Here is a 20,535-nt window from a genome sequence, read left to right as displayed (position 1 = left end):
ATACATACGTAGAATAAAGTCACTCAGATAGTTGATAATTACAAGAAGCTGTGGAATTTATTTAATTATCAAATCCTTGTTTGGAAATTTTAATAACTCCTGAGCAATGTGGGGTCACGACTATCGATTACTAATACACTTTTTATTAACAAATTTAATCAAAATATTAATTTACCAAATATAAATCATAAGACTCTATTTAATTATATTTAAAAATAATCTTTCTTTCTTTTTGCTTTTTCATTATTTATAATGTAAGATTCAAGCAGAAAATGATACACAACTTACACGATTTTTTCATGATTACACAAAAAATTATTATTTTTTAATATAACCATTATACATATAATAAATATTTTTATTTTTAATCATGATAAAATTCACACATAATATTTATTGTAATTAATAATAAAAACATTTTTAAGCAAATGCTATTTTATATTGAAAGTTTAATAATAAAATATTATTTTTGAAAATAAAAAAAAATAAAAATATATAGATAAAAATTATTTAATGTTAAAATTATTATTTTTAATAATAAAATTTATTTTATTAAGTATGAAAAATTGATTTTTGGCTCCATTTGTTTCACGGAAAATATTTTTTCTAATCAAAGAGAAAATTAAGTTATATTTAAAGAAAATGACTTTTATTTTTAAAAAGAGAAAGTTATTTTTTATTTTTTAAATTTTGATAATTTTATTAAAATGTAGACATACTTTTATTTATATATATATATATATATATATAATAAATATATATATCATTAATTTAATATTATAATAAAATAATAAAAAATATTTTCATGATAAAAAATATTTTTCATATAAAAATTATTTTTCTTGAAACAAACATAACTTTTGAATAAATCGTTCAAAAGGTTCTTTGCTATATGAAAATTGGTATCACATAAACTCAATTTAATTTAATCGTTCAAAAGTGACTTTAAATTTTTTATATACTGATATGATAAAATCTAAATAGTCTAGAAAGACATAGGGGATAGGAAAAAGCAAGAAAATGAAAGTGGGAACAGTTGGAAGACATAAAATAAATAAATAAATAAATAAATTACTATTAGGTTTATAATTGGCTAAGATCAATTATTTAGTTATTTCTTTAAAATTCAATTAAAATAATTTTATCTATTTAGCCTTAGATATTTATACTGTTTAATTTCCATAGTTTTAATTATTTATATTATTTAATCACTTAATTTTAACTGTCTTTATGATTTAGATTAAAATAAATTGATTAATTTTTTTTATTAAAAATATAATAAAAAAAATTAAAGAGTTTTATTTTACAAAATACATTGACATTTTAATTCAATTTTAAAAAAGTAGTGATTAAATAATTAAATTTAATAAAATATGAGAATCTAATGGGGAATATTTCAAGAAAAACTGTTGAGCTACGAAGCATGGAGAATTTGTTTTTTAAAGTCTCTTTGAATTAGAAAGATAAAAATTAAAATACATTTTATAAATATAAATTAATTATTATAATGATAATAAATTAGCAAAATTGATATATTTAAAAATAATAATAATATATTAAAATTTCTCTAAAATTAAAATAACTAAGACTTTTTTATCAGGATGCCACAAAATTTAAAATATATTTTTCTTTTTTTTTTTGAAGAAAAAGATTTTACGGTTTGTCATTATTTGCAAGACCCACACACGTATAGTTATTATCAGAATTGAAATATAATAATAACTTTTGAGGAAAATTTATTTTAATTTAATCAATCATGAATTTAAAATATAATTATATAAAATTTATTTATTTTTTATATAAATCTCATGATATTTATTATTTATTAAATTCATGATAAATTAAGTATGTATAAAAATTTTCTAGCTAAAATGTTTGCAAAATCTCAAAACCAGAGGGAGGATTACTTCCAGCAACAAGTTGACACTTCTCAAACCCTGAGGGAAAGTTACTTTCAGCAACCAGTTGACGCTTCTCAGACCCTGAAGGATGGTAGTTTGGCACTTCCTGATTTTGGCTTACCCAGCTTTTTTCAAACTGATATATCAGTTCACTTTGATGCTCCGGAGAAGCAACTTGCTTCCCAGACACAAGTACCCTTGAATAGTCCTTCCTTCGTGCCGTCAGGAAGTGTGAGCTTACCAAGTTGCAGTAGCGTTGGTTCTCAACAACCGCCACACTTGAAGGAGAATAAGGGACTGCGTGGGAGGGTGAACTCCTAGAGTCAAGGTAATTGTTACCAGTTTAGGTATTATAATTATCTGTGATAATACGCAGCCTTTTTCAACAATAACCTTTGTGGTTGTATTTTAGCTTTTGTAATATGATATTGACTATAATTTGAACCGTTGTAAAATAGTCTTTCAACTTTGGTAGTTTGTTCAGAAGATGTAGGGGCGACAACTGTGCGAAAGTTTTCCCAAATGCAATATGTTCATGTTGTACTTTCTTCCATTTTCACGGCAATGAATAGAAAACGAAGTTCTTTTTTTTTTTTTTTTTTTGGCTTTTCTTAAAGTGAAGCATCAAGGATCCAAACGATTTATTTTCCCCATGTGTGTAATGAACAGAGGATTCATGATTTTGCAGGAAGCATTTGACCATAATTTTCTTAATCTATTAGTCTTGTAGTTTATATAGTTTTGTATTGTTTAGTATTTTTACACACATTTGTACAGTCTTCATGAAAATGGAGGACTCCTATGCCTTTGTCTCGCTTAAGTTTTCCATATTGTTCAATATAGCCAGCAGCAAGGCTTGCACTGAAAACGATTTCGTAGACCATATTATTTTGAAGGGAAAACATGGCATGGGAACGAAAAATAAAATTATTTTATTATTTTAGAGTTTTTATAATTAAAATATGATTTAAATTTTTTAACACTTTCTGATTAAAATTGTTGAGACATATCCACAAAAAAAAAAATTACTATTATTAATGCCAAACACAAATCCAAATCAATCAACACCAAAAGGTTCTTAAAACACATCGGTATTATTTGCAACATCAAAACAAGTTCTCACAACACATCGACGTTAAAAACAGAGTCTCTTTGCCATCTCCAAACCAAAAGCAGTCCTTGCCATTTCCACACCAAGATGCTAGTTAATATTATAACCGAAAATCGTATCCATCCACTCCGACGTTGTCCATCTCTACCTGGAAACCACGGTTTTCACAATACTAGAATGAGGAATAAGAAACAACACTATTATCATTACGGCCTGGAAAAACTAGAAAAACTATATTTATCTATCGATTCAATGTTTGTCCACGAAGACATAAACTAAGAAGAAGTGACTTAACATGATTTGCTAACTTGGAGTAAAGTAATCGACAACTGAATCATCTTCAATAATCCTACACTCTTCCCCTTTTCCTTATGCTTAGGTAGAAACACAGTAATTACCTCTGGGGTGAAGGTGAGGCCCACTGTAATCTCTCCCTTGTATTCTTGTTCTTTGACAACTTTGTACGCCGTAGATGGGAGGTTTCCTTCCAAAAACAATGGCTCAAGGGAATGCTGAATGGATCACAGAACCCGTAATCAATATTTTATATTTTCAGTGTTGCATAGAAAATTCAACCGAATTTATGAAGATTCTAATTTGTTACATATAGATGGGGAACTTGCACTCACGTTGCTTCTCCAACAAAATCATCTGCAGCACCAACATCACTGTCCATGATTTTCAATGTGAGTTCTGTGTCACCATCTGATACCTCAAATGAGAATTTCTCATTCCATTCTGGTTCACTCCTTTCCCTGTAGGATTTTATATTTGTCAATATTGCACAAAATTGTATAACTTTTCTTTTGCACAACAGAAATTTTAAGGAGAAGGGTATGATCTCCATCTTGGGTACAAACGCTCCACTTGACTGCAAGGCCAATTGCATACATATTGAAGGCATAGTTTTGCCAATAATCTCTTGTGCTTACCACACCAAAGCAAGTATTAACATATTACTTGATCTTTTCTAATCTAATCTGATAAGTAAAAATTAGAAATGCAGCTAAGAATTCAGAGCGATTAGAGACATAAATACCTGAAGCAACACTGCTTTTCTGCTCCTGGGTACGGCAAGCGAGGACGACATAAGGGTCCACGCCATCTGCTCACATAAGAATTTTAACCTCGTCAAAAATCAATCCAGAATTATTATTATTAGGGGGGGAAAAACACCTAAACAACATTCCACTGGTAGGCCAAAGCGATTGATTCAGCTACAAGGAAAATGGTCGATGTAAAGAAAATTACAGATCAAGAACAACACACAAAAAGGTAGAACAAATAAAAGAGAGAGAGGCTTATGAATATCTATTAACATCACTCATTATGGACATAATGATCTCATTATTGAAAACCCACATCTCAATTTTATAATCAACAAACAAATAAACAACGAAAAATTTTTTCGAGATATATTTGAACTTACTGAGAAAATCAGTGTTTTCAAGACCCTTAGCACCAACAAGTAGGACTTCAACAGTTCCTAGAGGCATTTTTGGACCAGAATTGAATCCAAAAAGCGAAAAAGAAAAGACTTAAAACTCAACAGGAATTTAGATTGAAATGAGTTCTTGGATCTCTGCCCTTTGGGTATCTGTGCATCTTATAGGAGAGTGAATGATTAACGAGGAAGGCTAATAATGTTTTTAAAAATTAAGTTTAGAGTTAAATAAGTAATTATAATTTTTGATAAGATCGAATAAATTTATATTTAATAAAATATAATTTTTTAATAATAAAATATTATTTTTTAAATTAAAAAAATTTAAAATATATAGATAAAAATTATTTAATGTTAAAATTATTATTTTTAATAAAAAATTATTATTTTATTAAGTATAAATTTGGTTAGACTTAATTAGGAAAGTATAAGGGCTTATGTGATGAAAAATTGATTTTAAGCTTAATGAGACATTTTTTTTTCAATATTTGTTTGTAGGAAAATTTATAAAAAAAAATTATTTTATATTTCGACTCACTTTTATTTAAAATTTGATAAATAAAAAGCTTAATTGCAGTCGAATTCACACTAATTTCTTTGATCAAGTGCATAATATATTTAAATTTATAATAAATTATTTTTTGAGAGATAATAATTTTTTCTGCTTTAAATCAATTCTCTGTTCACTCTGACAATAAAAAATAGAATCAAAAAAATTTAAATTTCATTTCATAGAGTATTATTTTTTTATCATCATGGATAACTCATCATTTTTTAGAGAACTATCCGCTAGTATGATCGCATATATGTCTTTTACCTTCTTTTTTTTTTTTTAGAAGAACAGCTCCTCAATATTCATCACTAGTATCAGTCTATAAGAGAGGTGAATTTTGTGAGATTTTCTTCATTATTTAGACAGCTATTGTTTGTGCAGTACTCCAATGAAGAGCTTATCTTTTCAGCATTTTTAACGAAATGAAAGTGTATTTATACATACGTGAAATAAAATCTCTCAAATAGTTGATAATTACAAGAAGCTGTTGAATTTATTTAATAGTCAAATCCTTATCTGGAAATTTTAACAACTCCTGAGCAATGTGGGATCACAACTATCGATTACTAATACACTTTTTATTAATAAATTTAACCAAAATATTAATTTATCAAATATAAATCATAAGACTCTATTTAATTCTATTTAAAAATAATCTTACTCTATTTAATTCTATTTAAAAATAATCTTTCTTTTTTTTTTGCTTTTTCGCTAATTATAATGTAAGATTCAAGCAGAAAATGATACCCACCTTGCACGATTTTTTCATGATTACACAAAAAATTATTTTTTTTTAATATAAACATTATACATATAATAAATATTTTTTGTTTTTAATCATGATAAAATTCACACACAATATTTATTATAATTAATAATAAAAATATTTTTAAACAAATGCTATTTTATATTGAAAGTTTAAAGATTTGTTTGGCAATACTATTAAAATTGTTGTTTTGAAAAGAATTTTTTTAAAAAATGATAATTAAAAATTAATTTAAAATTAAATTTAATAAATTTTAATTATTAAAATACTAAAATAGTAAAATATTTTTTTAAATTATTTTTTTAACAATATTTAAAATAATATTTTTTCCTTAAAAAATAGCTTTAGTCTTAAAATTTTAATGCAAAATAAGTGCGATAGATATTTATTAGCAATACAATTACTTTTTATTTTTAGAACATTAAAAATATTTTATATTTCGACACACTTTTATTTAAAATTTGATAAATAAAAAGCTTTATTGCAGTTGAATTTACACTAATTTCTTAGATCAGGTGCATAATATATTTAAATTTATAATAAATTATTTTTTGAGAAATGATAAATTTTTTCTGCTTTAAATCAATTCTCTGTTCACTCTGACAATAAAAAATAAAATTAAAAAAATCTAAATTTCATTTCATAGAGCAATGATTTTTATCATCATAGATAACTCATCATTTCTTAGGAAACTATCTGCTAGCATGATCACATATATGTCTTTTTTCTTCTATTTTTTTTTTAGAATAATAGCTCCTCAATATTCATCACTAGTATCAGTCTATAAGAGAGGTGAATTTTGTGAGATTTTCTTCATTATTTAGACAGCTGTCGTTTGTGCAGTACTCCAATGAAGGGCTTATTTTTTCAGTATTTTTGACGAAAGAAAAGTATATTTATACATACGTGAAATAAAGTCTCTCAGATAGTTGATAATTACAAGAAGCTGTTGAATTTATTTGATAGTCAAATCCTTGTCTGAGAATTTTAATAACTCCTGAGCAATGCGAGGTCACGACTATCGATTACTAATACACCTTTTATTAACAAATTTAACCAAAATATTAATTTATCAAATATAAATCATAAGACTCTATTTAATTTTATTTAAAAATAATTTTTCTTTTTTTTTCTTTTTTCACTATTTATAATGGAAGATTCAAGAAGAAAATGATACCCACCTTGCACGATTTTTTCATGATTGCACAAAAAATTATTTTTTTTTTAATATAACCATTATACATATAATAAATATTTTTTATTTTTAATCATGATAAAATTCACACATAATATTTATTATAATTAATAATAAAAATATTTTAAGTAAATGCTATTTTATATTGAAAGTTTAAAGATTTGTTTGGCAATACTATTAAAATTGTTGTTTTAAAAAGTATTTTTTTTAAATATTAATTAAAAATTAATTTAAAAATAAATTTAATAAATTTTAATTATTAAAATTCTAAAATAGTAAAATATTTTTTAAAATTATTTTTTTAACAATATTTAAAATAATATTTTTCCTTAAAAATAGCTTTAGTCTTAAAATTTTAATGCAAAATAAGTGCGATAGATGTTTATTAGCAATTCAATTACTTTTTATTTTTAGAACTTTAAAATTATTTTATATTTTGACTCACTTTTATTTAAAATTTGATAAATAAAAAGCTTAACTACAGTTGAATTTACATTAATTTCTTAGATCATATGCATAATATATTTAATTTTATAATAAATTATTTTTTAAGAGATGATAAATTTTTTTCTGCTTTAAATCAATTCTCTATTCACTCTGACAATAAAAAATAGAATCAAAAAATCTAAATTTCATTTCATAGAGCACTGTTTTTTATCATCATAGATAACTCATCATTTCTTAGAAAATTACCCGTTAGCATGATCACATATATGTCTTTTCTTCTTCTATTTTTTTTGAGAAGAATAACTTCTCGATATTCATCACTAGTATCAGTCTATAAGAGAGGTTAATTTTGTGAGATTTTCTTCATTATTTAGACAGTTTTTATTTGTGCGGTACTCCAATGAAGGGCTTATTTTTTTAGCATTTTTAACAAAAAAAAAAAGTATATCTATACATACGTAGAATAAAGTCACTCAGATAGTTGATAATTACAAGAAGCTGTGGAATTTATTTAATTATCAAATCCTTGTTTGGAAATTTTAATAACTCCTGAGCAATGTGGGGTCACGACTATCGATTACTAATACACTTTTTATTAACAAATTTAATCAAAATATTAATTTACCAAATATAAATCATAAGACTCTATTTAATTATATTTAAAAATAATCTTTCTTTCTTTTTGCTTTTTCATTATTTATAATGTAAGATTCAAGCAGAAAATGATACACAACTTACACGATTTTTTCATGATTACACAAAAAATTATTATTTTTTAATATAACCATTATACATATAATAAATATTTTTATTTTTAATCATGATAAAATTCACACATAATATTTATTGTAATTAATAATAAAAACATTTTTAAGCAAATGCTATTTTATATTGAAAGTTTAATAATAAAATATTATTTTTGAAAATAAAAAAAAATAAAAATATATAGATAAAAATTATTTAATGTTAAAATTATTATTTTTAATAATAAAATTTATTTTATTAAGTATGAAAAATTGATTTTTGGCTCCATTTGTTTCACGGAAAATATTTTTTCTAATCAAAGAGAAAATTAAGTTATATTTAAAGAAAATGACTTTTATTTTTAAAAAGAGAAAGTTATTTTTTATTTTTTAAATTTTGATAATTTTATTAAAATGTAGACATACTTTTATTTATATATATATATATATATAATAAATATATATATCATTAATTTAATATTATAATAAAATAATAAAAAATATTTTCATGATAAAAAATATTTTTCATATAAAAATTATTTTTCTTGAAACAAACATAACTTTTGAATAAATCGTTCAAAAGGTTCTTTGCTATATGAAAATTGGTATCACATAAACTCAATTTAATTTAATCGTTCAAAAGTGACTTTAAATTTTTTATATACTGATATGATAAAATCTAAATAGTCTAGAAAGACATAGGGGATAGGAAAAAGCAAGAAAATGAAAGTGGGAACAGTTGGAAGACATAAAATAAATAAATAAATTACTATTAGGTTTATAATTGGCTAAGATCAATTATTTAGTTATTTCTTTAAAATTCAATTAAAATAATTTTATCTATTTAGCCTTATATATTTATACTGTTTAATTTCCATAGTTTTAATTATTTATATTATTTAATCACTTAATTTTAACTGTCTTTATGATTTAGATTAAAATAAATTGATTAATTTTTTTTATTAAAAATATAATAAAAAAAATTAAAGAGTTTTATTTTACAAAATACATTGACATTTTAATTCAATTTTAAAAAAGTAGTGATTAAATAATTAAATTTAATAAAATATGAGAATCTAATGGGGAATATTTCAAGAAAAACTGTTGAGCTACGAAGCATGGAGAATTTGTTTTTTAAAGTCTCTTTGAATTAGAAAGATAAAAATTAAAATACATTTTATAAATATAAATTAATTATTATAATGATAATAAATTAGCAAAATTGATATATTTAAAAAAAATAATAATATATTAAAATTTCTCTAAAATTAAAATAACTAAGACTTTTTTATCAGGATGCCACAAAATTTAAAATATATTTTTCTTTTTTTTTTTTGAAGAAAAAGATTTTACGGTTTGTCATTATTTGCAAGACCCACACACGTATAGTCATTATCAGAATTGAAATATAATAATAACTTTTGAGGAAAATTTATTTTAATTTAATCAATCATGAATTTGAAATATAATTATATAAAATTTATTTATTTTTTATATAAATCTCATGATATTTATTATTTATTAAATTCATGATAAATTAAGTATGTATAAAAATTTTCTAGCTAAAATGTTTGCAAAATCTCAAAACCAGAGGGAGGATTACTTCCAGCAACAAGTTGACACTTCTCAAACCCTGAGGGAAAGTTACTTTCAGCAACCAGTTGACGCTTCTCAGACCCTGAAGGATGGTAGTTTGGCACTTCCTGATTTTGGCTTACCCAGCTTTTTTCAAACTGATATATCAGTTCACTTTGATGCTCCGGAGAAGCAACTTGCTTCCCAGACACAAGTACCCTTGAATAGTCCTTCCTTCGTGCCGTCAGGAAGTGTGAGCTTACCAAGTTGCAGTAGCGTTGGTTCTCAACAACCGCCACACTTGAAGGAGAATAAGGGACTGCGTGGGAGGGTGAACTCCTAGAGTCAAGGTAATTGTTACCAGTTTAGGTATTATAATTATCTGTGATAATACGCAGCCTTTTTCAACAATAACCTTTGTGGTTGTATTTTAGCTTTTGTAATATGATATTGACTATAATTTGAACCGTTGTAAAATAGTCTTTCAACTTTGGTAGTTTGTTCAGAAGATGTAGGGGCGACAACTGTGCGAAAGTTTTCCCAAATGCAATATGTTCATGTTGTACTTTCTTCCATTTTCACGGCAATGAATAGAAAACGAAGTTCTTTTTTTTTTTTTTTTTTTTTTGCTTTTCTTAAAGTGAAGCATCAATGATCCAAACGATTTATTTTCCCCATGTGTGTAATGAACAGAGGATTCATGATTTTGCAGGAAGCATTTGACCATAATTTTCTTAATCTATTAGTCTTGTAGTTTATATAGTTTTGTATTGTTTAGTATTTTTACACACATTTGTACAGTCTTCATGAAAATGGAGGACTCCTATGCCTTTGTCTCGCTTAAGTTTTCCATATTGTTCAATATAGCCAGCAGCAAGGCTTGCACTGAAAACGATTTCGTAGACCATATTATTTTGAAGGAAAACATGGCATGGGAACGAAAAATAAAATTATTTTATTATTTTAGAGTTTTATAATTAAAATATGATTTAAATTTTTTAACACTTTCTGATTAAAATTGTTGAGACATATAAAAAAAAAAACAATTACTATTATTAATGCCAAACACAAATCCAAATCAATCAACACCAAAAGGTTCTTAAAACACATCGGTATTATTTGCAACATCAAAACAAGTTCTCACAACACATCGACGTTAAAAACAGAGTCTCTTTGCCATCTCCAAACCAAAAGCAGTCCTTGCCATTTCCACACCAAGATGCTAGTTAATATTATAACCGAAAATCGTATCCATCCACTCCGACGTTGTCCATCTCTACCTGGAAACCACGGTTTTCACAATACTAGAATGAGGAATAAGAAACAACACTATTATCATTACGGCCTGGAAAAACTAGAAAAACTATATTTATCTATCGATTCAATGTTTGTCCACGAAGACATAAACTAAGAAGAAGTGACTTAACATGATTTGCTAACTTGGAGTAAAGTAATCGACAACTGAATCATCTTCAATAATCCTACACTCTTCCCCTTTTCCTTATGCTTAGGTAGAAACACAGTAATTACCTCTGGGGTGAAGGTGAGGCCCACTGTAATCTCTCCTTGTATTCTTGTTCTTTGACAACTTTGTACGCCGTAGATGGGAGGTTTCCTTCCAAAACAATGGCTCAAGGGGAATGCTGAATGGATCACAGAACCCGTAATCAATATTTTATATTTTCAGTGTTGCATAGAAAATTCAACCGAATTTATGAAGATTCTAATTTGTTACATATAGATGGGAACTTGCACTCACGTTGCTTCTCCAACAAAATCATCTGCAGCACCAACATCACTGTCCATGATTTTCAATGTGAGTTCTGTGTCACCATCTGATACCTCAAATGAGAATTTCTCATTCCATTCTAGTTCACTCCTTTCCCTGTAGGATTTTATCTTTGTCAATATTGCACACAATTGTATAACTTTTCTTTTGCACAACAGAAATTTTAAGGAGAAGGGTATGATCTCCATCTTGGGTACAAACGCTCCACTTGACTGCAAGGCCAATTGCATACATATTGAAGGCATAGTTTTGCCAATAATCTCTTGTGCTTACCACACCAAAGCAAGTATTAACATATTACTTGATCTTTTCTAATCTAATCTGATAAGTAAAAATTATAAATGCAGCTAAGAATTCAGAGCGATTAGAGACATAAATACCTGAAGCAACACTGCTTTTCTGCTCCTGGGTACGGCAAGCGAGGACGACATAAGGGTCCACGCCATCTGCTCACATAAAATTTTAACCTCGTCAAAAATCAATCCAGAATTATTTTTATTAGGTGGGGAAAAAAACCTAAACATCATTCCACTGGTAGGCAATAGCGATTGATTCAGCTACAAGGTTAATGGTCGATTTATAGAAATTTACATATCAAGAACAACAAACATAATTGTATTACAAATAAAAGAGAGAGATGCTTATGAATATATATTAACATCACTCATTATGGACATTATGATCTCATTATTGATATACCACATCTCAATTTTATAATCAACAAACAAATAAACAACGAAAAATTTTTCGAGATATATTTGAACTTACTGAGAAAATCAGTGTTTTCAAGACCCTTAGCACCAACAAGTAGGACTTCAACAGTTCCTAGAGGCATTTTTGGACCAGAATTGAATCCAAAAGCGAAAAGAAAAGACTTAAAACTCAACAGGAATTTAGATTGAAATGAGTTCTTGGATCTCTGCCCTTTGGGTATCTGTGCATCTTATAGGGAGAGTGAATGATTAACGAGGAAGGCTAATAATGTTTTTAAAAATTAAGTTTAGAGTTAAATAAGTAATTATAATTTTTGATAAGATCGAATAAATTTATATTTAATAAAATATAATTTTTAATAATAAAATATTATTTTTAAATTAAAAAAATTTAAAATATATAGATAAAAATTATTTAATGTTAAAATTATTATTTTTAATAAAAAATTATTATTTTATTAAGTATAAATTTGGTTAGACTTAATTAGGAAAGTATAAGGGCTTATGTGATGAAAAATTGATTTTAAGCTTAATGAGACATTTTTTTTTCAATATTTGTTTGTAGGAAAATTTATAAAAAAAAATTATTTTATATTTCGACTCACTTTTATTTAAAATTTGATAAATAAAAAGCTTAATTGCAGTCGAATTCACACTAATTTCTTTGATCAAGTGCATAATATATTTAAATTTATAATAAATTATTTTTTGAGAGATAATAATTTTTTCTGCTTTAAATCAATTCTCTGTTCACTCTGACAATAAAAAATAGAATCAAAAAAATTTAAATTTCATTTCATAGAGTATTATTTTTTTATCATCATGGATAACTCATCATTTTTTAGAGAACTATCCGCTAGTATGATCGCATATATGTCTTTTACCTTCTTTTTTTTTTTAGAAGAACAGCTCCTCAATATTCATCACTAGTATCAGTCTATAAGAGAGGTGAATTTTGTGAGATTTTCTTCATTATTTAGACAGCTATTGTTTGTGCAGTACTCCAATGAAGAGCTTATCTTTTCAGCATTTTTAACGAAATGAAAGTGTATTTATACATACGTGAAATAAAATCTCTCAAATAGTTGATAATTACAAGAAGCTGTTGAATTTATTTAATAGTCAAATCCTTATCTGGAAATTTTAACAACTCCTGAGCAATGTGGGATCACAACTATCGATTACTAATACACATTTTATTAATAAATTTAACCAAAATATTAATTTATCAAATATAAATCATAAGACTCTATTTAATTCTATTTAAAAATAATCTTACTCTATTTAATTCTATTTAAAAATAATCTTTCTTTTTTTTTTGCTTTTTCACTAATTATAATGTAAGATTCAAGCAGAAAATGATACCCACCTTGCACGATTTTTTCATGATTACACAAAAAATTATTTTTTTTTAATATAAACATTATACATATAATAAATATTTTTTGTTTTTAATCATGATAAAATTCACACACAATATTTATTATAATTAATAATAAAAATATTTTTAAACAAATGCTATTTTATATTGAAAGTTTAAAGATTTGTTTGGCAATACTATTAAAATTGTTGTTTTGAAAAGAATTTTTTTAAAAAATGTTAATTAAAAATTAATTTAAAATTAAATTTAATAAATTTTAATTATTAAAATACTAAAATAGTAAAATATTTTTTTAAATTATTTTTTTAACAATATTTAAAATAATATTTTTTCCTTAAAAAATAGCTTTAGTCTTAAAATTTTAATGCAAAATAAGTGCGATAGATATTTATTAGCAATACAATTACTTTTTATTTTTAGAACATTAAAAATATTTTATATTTCGACACACTTTTATTTAAAATTTGATAAATAAAAAGCTTAATTGCAGTTGAATTTACACTAATTTCTTAGATCAGGTGCATAATATATTTAAATTTATAATAAATTATTTTTTGAGAAATGATAAATTTTTTCTGCTTTAAATCAATTCTCTGTTCACTCTGACAATAAAAAATAAAATTAAAAAATCTAAATTTCATTTCATAGAGCAATGATTTTTATCATCATAGATAACTCATCATTTCTTAGGAAGTCTGCTAGCATGATCACATATATGTCTTTTTTCTTCTATTTTTTTTTTAGAATAATAGCTCCTCAATATTCATCACTAGTATCAGTCTATAAGAGAGGTGAATTTTGTGAGATTTTCTTCATTATTTAGACAGCTGTCGTTTGTGCAGTACTCCAATGAAGGGCTTATTTTTCAGTATTTTTGTGAAAGAAAAGTATATTTATACATACGTGAAATAAAGTCTCTCGGATAGTTGATAATTACAAGAAGTTTGTTGAATTTATTTGATAGTCAAATCCTTGTCTGAGAATTTTAATAACTCCTGAGCAATGCGAGGTCACGACTATCGATTACTAATACACCTTTTATTAACAAATTTAACCAAAATATTAATTTATCAAATATAAATCATAAGACTCTATTTAATTCTATTTAAAAATAATTTTTCTTTTTTTTTCTTTTTTCACTATTTATAATGGAAGATTCAAGAAGAAAATGATACCCACCTTGCACGATTTTTTCATGATTACACAAAAAATTATTATTTTTTATTTTTAATCATGATAAAATTCACACATAATATTTATTGTAATTAATAATAAAAATATTTTAAGTAAATGCTATTTTATATTGAAAGTTTAAAGATTTGTTTGGCAATACTATTAAAATTGTTGTTTTAAAAAGTATTTTTTTAAATATTAATTAAAAATTAATTTAAAAATAAATTTAATAAATTTTAATTATTAAAATTCTAAAATAGTAAAATATTTTTTAAAATTATTTTTTTAACAATATTTAAAATAATATTTTTTCCTTAAAAAATAGCTTTAGTCTTAAAATTTTAATGCAAAATAAGTGCGATAGATGTTTATTAGCAATTCAATTACTTTTTATTTTTAGAACTTTAAAATTATTTTATATTTTGACTCACTTTTATTTAAAATTTGATAAATAAAAAGCTTAACTACAGTTGAATTTACATTAATTTCTTAGATCATATGCATAATATATTTAATTTTATAATAAATTATTTTTTAAGAGATGATAAATTTTTTTCTGCTTTAAATCAATTCTCTATTCACTCTGACAATAAAAAATAGAATCAAAAAATCTAAATTTCATTTCATAGAGCACTGTTTTTTATCATCATAGATAACTCATCATTTCTTAGAAAATTACCCGCTAGCATGATCACATATATGTCTTTTCTTCTTCTATTTTTTTTGAGAAGAATAACTTCTCGATATTCATCACTAGTATCAGTCTATAAGGGAGGTTAATTTTGTGAGATTTTCTTCATTATTTAGACAGTTTTTATTTGTGCGGTACTCCAATGAAGGGCTTATTTTTTTAGCATTTTTAACAAAAAAAAAAAGTATATCTATACATACGTAGAATAAAGTCACTCAGATAGTTGATAATTACAAGAAGCTGTGGAATTTATTTAATTATCAAATCCTTGTTTGGAAATTTTAATAACTCCTGAGCAATGTGGGGTCACGACTATCGATTACTAATACACTTTTTATTAACAAATTTAATCAAAATATTAATTTACCAAATATAAATCATAAGACTCTATTTAATTATATTTAAAAATAATCTTTCTTTCTTTTTGCTTTTTCATTATTTATAATGTAAGATTCAAGCAGAAAATGATACACAACTTACACGATTTTTTCATGATTACACAAAAAATTATTATTTTTTAATATAACCATTATACATATAATAAATATTTTTATTTTTAATCATGATAAAATTCACACATAATATTTATTGTAATTAATAATAAAAACATTTTTAAGCAAATGCTATTTTATATTGAAAGTTTAATAATAAAATATTATTTTTGAAAATAAAAAAAAATAAAAATATATAGATAAAAATTATTTAATGTTAAAATTATTATTTTTAATAATAAAATTTATTTTATTAAGTATGAAAAATTGATTTTTGGCTCCATTTGTTTCACGGAAAATATTATTTCTAATAAAAGAGAAAATTAAGTTATATTTAAAGAAAATGACTTATATTTTTAAAAAGAGAAAGTTATTTTTATTTTTAAATTTTGATAATTTTATTAAAATGTAGACATACTTTTATTTATATATATATATATATAATAAAAATATATATAAATATTTTAATATTATATTAAAATAATAAAAATATTTTCATGATAAAAATATTTTTCATATAAAAATTATTTTTCTTGAAACAAACATAACTTTTGAATAAATCGTTCAAAAGGTTCTTTGCTATATGAAAATTGGTATCACATAAACTCAATTTAATTTAATCGTTCAAAAGTGACTTTAAATTTTTTATATACTGATATGATAAAATCTAAATAGTCTAGAAAGACATAGGGGATAGGAAAAAGCAAGAAAATGAAAGTGGGAACAGTTGGAAGACATAAAATAAATAAATAAATTACTATTAGGTTTATAATTGGCTAAGATCAATTATTTAGTTATTTCTTTAAAATTCAATTAAAATAATTTTATCTATTTAGCCTTATATATTTATACTGTTTAATTTCCATAGTTTTAATTATTTATATTATTTAATCACTTAATTTTAACTGTCTTTATGATTTAGATTAAAATAAATTGATTAATTTTTTTTATTAAAAATATAATAAAAAAAATTAAAGAGTTTTATTTTACAAAATACATTGACATTTTAATTCAATTTTAAAAAAGTAGTGATTAAATAATTAAATTTAATAAAATATGAGAATCTAATGGGGAATATTTCAAGAAAAACTGTTGAGCTACGAAGCATGGAGAATTTGTTTTTTAAAGTCTCTTTGAATTAGAAAGATAAAAATTAAAATACATTTTATAAATATAAATTAATTATTATAATGATAATAAATTAGCAAAATTGATATATTTAAAAATAATAATAATATATTAAAATTTCTCTAAAATTAAAATAACTAAGACTTTTTTATCAGGATGCCACAAAATTTAAAATATATTTTTCTTTTTTTTTTTGAAGAAAAAGATTTTACGGTTTGTCATTATTTGCAAGACCCACACACGTATAGTCATTATCAGAATTGAAATATAATAATAACTTTTGAGAAAAATTTATTTTAATTTAATCAATCATGAATTTGAAATATAATTATATAAAATTTATTTATTTTTTATATAAATCTCATGATATTTATTATTTATTAAATTCATGATAAATTAAGTATGTATAAAAATTTTCTAGCTAAAATGTTTGCAAAATCTCAAAACCAGAGGGAGGATTACTTCCAGCAACAAGTTGACACTTCTCAAACCCTGAGGGAAAGTTACTTTCAGCAACCAGTTGACGCTTCTCAGACCCTGAAGGATGGTAGTTTGGCACTTCCTGATTTTGGCTTACCCAGCTTTTTTTAACTGATATATCAGTTCACTTTGATGCTCCGGAGAAGCAACTTGCTTCCCAGACACAAGTACCCTTGAATAGTCCTTCCTTCGTGCCGTCAGGAAGTGTGAGCTTACCAAGTTGCAGTAGCGTTGGTTCTCAACAACCGCCACACTTGAAGGAGAATAAGGGACTGCGTGGGAGGGTGAACTCCTAGAGTCAAGGTAATTGTTACCAGTTTAGGTATTATAATTATCTGTGATAATACGCAGCCTTTTTCAACAATAACCTTTGTGGTTGTATTTTAGCTTTTGTAATATGATATTGACTATAATTTGAACCGTTGTAAAATAGTCTTTCAACTTTGGTAGTTTGTTCAGAAGATGTAGGGGCGACAACTGTGCGAAAGTTTTCCCAAATGCAATATGTTCATGTTGTACTTTCTTCCATTTTCACGGCAATGAATAGAAAACGAAGTTCTTTTTTTTTTTTTTTTTTTGGCTTTTCTTAAAGTGAAGCATCAAGGATCCAAACGATTTATTTTCCCCATGTGTGTAATGAACAGAGGATTCATGATTTTGCAGGAAGCATTTGACCATAATTTTCTTAATCTATTAGTCTTGTAGTTTATATAGTTTTGTATTGTTTAGTATTTTTACACACATTTGTACAGTCTTCATGAAAATGGAGGACTCCTATGCCTTTGTCTCGCTTAAGTTTTCCATATTGTTCAATATAGCCAGCAGCAAGGCTTGCACTGAAAACGATTTCGTAGACCATATTATTTTGAAGGGAAAACATGGCATGGGAACGAAAAATAAAATTATTTTATTATTTTAGAGTTTTTATAATTAAAATATGATTTAAATTTTTTAACACTTTCTGATTAAAATTGTTGAGACATATAAAAAAAAAAACAATTACTATTATTAATGCCAAACACAAATCCAAATCAATCAACACCAAAAGGTTCTTAAAACACATCGGTATTATTTGCAACATCAAAACAAGTTCTCACAACACATCGACGTTAAAAACAGAGTCTCTTTGCCATCTCCAAACCAAAAGCAGTCCTTGCCATTTCCACACCAAGATGCTAGTTAATATTATAACCGAAAATCGTATCCATCCACTCCGACGTTGTCCATCTCTACCTGGAAACCACGGTTTTCACAATACTAGAATGAGGAATAAGAAACAACACTATTATCATTACGGCCTGGAAAAACTAGAAAAACTATATTTATCTATCGATTCAATGTTTGTCCACGAAGACATAAACTAAGAAGAAGTGACTTAACATGATTTGCTAACTTGGAGTAAAGTAATCGACAACTGAATCATCTTCAATAATCCTACACTCTTCCCCTTTTCCTTATGCTTAGGTAGAAACACAGTAATTACCTCTGGGGTGAAGGTGAGGCCCACTGTAATCTCTCCCTTGTATTCTTGTTCTTTGACAACTTTGTACGCCGTAGATGGGAGGTTTCCTTCCAAAAACAATGGCTCAAGGGAATGCTGAATGGATCACAGAACCCGTAATCAATATTTTATATTTTCAGTGTTGCATAGAAAATTCAACCGAATTTATGAAGATTCTAATTTGTTACATATAGATGGGAACTTGCACTCACGTTGCTTCTCCAACAAAATCATCTGCAGCACCAACATCACTGTCCATGATTTTCAATGTGAGTTCTGTGTCACCATCTGATACCTCAAATGAGAATTTCTCATTCCATTCTAGTTCACTCCCTTTCCCTGTAGGATTTTATATTTGTCAATATTGCACAAAATTGTATAACTTTTCTTTTGCACAACAGAAATTTTAAGGAGAAGGGTATGATCTCCATCTTGGGTACAAACGCTCCACTTGACTGCAAGGCCAATTGCATACATATTGAAGGCATAGTTTTGCCAATAATCTCTTGTGCTTACCACACCAAAGCAAGTATTAACATATTACTTGATCTTTTCTAATCTAATCTGATAAGTAAAAATTAGAAATGCAGCTAAGAATTCAGAGCGATTAGAGACATAAATACCTGAAGCAACACTGCTTTTCTGCTCCTGGGTACGGCAAGCGAGGACGACATAAGGGTCCACGCCATCTGCTCACATAAGAATTTTAACCTCGTCAAAAATCAATCCAGAATTATTATTATTAGGGGGGGAAAAACACCTAAACAACATTCCACTGGTAGGCCAAAGCGATTGATTCAGCTACAAGGAAAATGGTCGATGTAAAGAAAATTACAGATCAAGAACAACACACAAAAAGGTAGAACAAATAAAAGAGAGAGAGGCATGAATATATATTAACATCACTCATTATGGACATAATGATCTCATTATTGAAAACCCACATCTCAATTTTATAATCAACAAACAAATAAACAACGAAAAATTTTTTCGAGATATATTTGAACTTACTGAGAAAATCAGTGTTTTCAAGACCCTTAGCACCAACAAGTAGGACTTCAACAGTTCCTAGAGGCATTTTTGGACCAGAATTGAATCCAAAAAGCGAAAAAGAAAAGACTTAAAACTCAACAGGAATTTAGATTGAAATGAGTTCTTGGATCTCTGCCCTTTGGGTATCTGTGCATCTTATAGTGAGATTGAATGATTAACGAGGAAGGCTAATAATGTTTTTAAAAATTAAGTTTAGAGTTAAATAAGTAATTATAATTTTTGATAAGATCGAATAAATTTATATTTAATAAAATATAATTTTTTTAATAATAAAATATTATTTTTTAAATTAAAAAAATTTAAAATATATAGATAAAAATTATTTAATGTTAAAATTATTATTTTTAATAAAAAATTATTATTTTATTAAGTATAAATTTGGTTAGACTTAATTAGGAAA

At 25.2% G+C, this 20,535-nt stretch overlaps 1 long non-coding RNA gene and 1 pseudogene across 1 annotated transcript; both read right to left on the bottom strand.

Moving 5' to 3' along the window:
• Positions 1 to 2,976: 2,976 nt before the first annotated feature.
• On the bottom strand, positions 2,977 to 4,640 carry LOC131174522 (uncharacterized). Its single transcript, XR_009144859.1, has 3 exons — positions 4,442 to 4,640; positions 3,411 to 4,117; positions 2,977 to 3,160 (listed from the first exon to the last, which is right to left on the bottom strand). It is a non-coding gene; the product is annotated as an uncharacterized LOC131174522 (long non-coding RNA).
• Positions 4,641 to 18,565: 13,925 nt separating this feature from the next.
• Positions 18,566 to 20,291, bottom strand: LOC131174444 (elicitor-responsive protein 3-like; annotated as a pseudogene).
• Positions 20,292 to 20,535: the final 244 nt, after the last annotated feature.

Source organism: Hevea brasiliensis, chromosome 16 (assembly GCF_030052815.1).
Source record: "Hevea brasiliensis isolate MT/VB/25A 57/8 chromosome 16, ASM3005281v1, whole genome shotgun sequence".
Classification (NCBI taxonomy): Eukaryota; Viridiplantae; Streptophyta; class Magnoliopsida; order Malpighiales; family Euphorbiaceae; genus Hevea; species Hevea brasiliensis.
This window is presented reverse-complemented; position numbering and strand designations above follow the sequence as displayed.